Consider the following 1,717-nt stretch of genomic DNA (forward strand, 5'->3'; position numbering starts at 1 on the left):
TTTCATATAGGAGGCATTGGCAATCTGTCACGGAGCATTTATTTCCTTTCTTGTTTAAGTTTATTTATTTTGAAAGAAAGCAAGTGAAAGAAAGAGAACAAGAGAGAGAGAGGAGTGAGAACCAGTGGGAAGGGGCAGCGAGAGAGGGAGAGAGAGAAAGAATCCCAAGCAGGCTCCATGTTGTCAGCCCAGAGCCCTACATAGGACTCGAACTTATGGAACCATGAGATTATGACCTGAGCCAAGAAGTAGGACGCTTAACCAACTGAGCCACCCAGGCACCCTGAAAGCTTGCATATTTTCAAGATCAACTGTGTGTATGCATGAACAAGTGTTTCTGTGTGTGTTTTGCATAACCTGATTTATATTTTACACCTTTAATGCGTTCCCGTTTATGAATATTTCATTAGGAGCATTACCTGGTTATTTTATTTTTGTGCATTCACTAAGAATAATTAAGCTTTTATTTTATCTTGAATTCCACCCTGTGACAGAGACCAAGTTTTAACATCTGATAAAAACAAACAACTCCATGTGCAGCCAGAGAGACCTGAGGACTTTACAAGGTTCTGTTTGGCTGAAATGCTTCATGGCCGATTGGCTGGGCTATTAGAGGATGGAGTACTTTCAGCTATGGGTTATGATGACCATCACATCGTGGTCATGTGTCACATCATGAAGTGAAGTAACAATGCACACATTTTATATGTTATATGGAAATGTCATTTGTTTCAATCAAATATTTGACATAGTCTAATGCAACAGATTTTTTGAAAAAAAAATGCCTAGAGAGATGTTTTCTGATAATTTTTTTAAAAACTCTGAACATAAGAGCATCAATAAATGAATTGTAGTTGTATGAGTCACAATGATGGATTGTCCTAGACAATGGGTGGTGAGGGAAATTACTGAGATTTACTAAAATTCCAACACAAATTATTTGGCTTTTCTTTGCCTCCAAAGTAATGACCTTGGAGAGGCCCAAATAAGAAGGGTATTCCTCTGGTAACTAGTTCAGAAAGAACGTCAGTGTTTTTTAAATTAAGGTATGATTGTCACATTCATAATTTTGTTAACATTATTCATTAACTCAGAACAGCCTTTCTTACTCTCCTTTCATCTTAATGTTAATTTATTTTTAAGACTATACTTTCAGGGATCATTTCTATAGTTCGTTACTAGAGAAGTTTCTCTGAATGTTTAATGTTGATTTATTTTTGAGAGAGAGAGAGAGAGGGAGACACAAATCCAAAGCAGGCTCCAAGCTCTGAGCTGTCAGCACAGAGCCCGACACAAGGCTCGAACTCACAACAGCAAGATCATGACCTGAGCCAAAGTCGATTGCTTAACTGATTGAGCCACCCAGGTTCCCCATTCCTCTCCTTTAAAAAAACAAAAACAAAACAAAACAAAACAAAACAACAACTGTTATTCACAGGGTAAAGCATTGAACACGTGACCAAAATAATAAACCAAAAACAAACACTTTGCATGTTTCCATGGTATTTTTTCACGTGTGTGTATGTGCGCGTGTGTAAATGTGTGTGTATAGGTAAGGTGCTGGGACGAATCGATGAAGAGGGTGGAATTTAGGAATAACGTTATTCTTTTTGTGCGAGCTACCCAGAAGGCACTGTGTACATGGAAGAAGGTGTCATGCACGCTGACCTTGGGAGAGGAATGCCATTCATAAAGAATTCCATTTGGGCATACCTTC

At 38.3% G+C, this 1,717-nt stretch overlaps 1 pseudogene; it reads left to right on the forward strand.

Annotated features, from left to right (window-relative positions):
- The first annotated feature begins 1,140 nt into the window (after positions 1-1,140).
- LOC115526031 lies at positions 1,141-1,235 on the forward strand (annotated as a pseudogene).
- Positions 1,236-1,717: the final 482 nt, after the last annotated feature.

The sequence above is a fragment of the Lynx canadensis genome, chromosome A1 (assembly GCF_007474595.2).
Source record: "Lynx canadensis isolate LIC74 chromosome A1, mLynCan4.pri.v2, whole genome shotgun sequence".
Taxonomy (NCBI): domain Eukaryota; kingdom Metazoa; phylum Chordata; class Mammalia; order Carnivora; family Felidae; genus Lynx; species Lynx canadensis.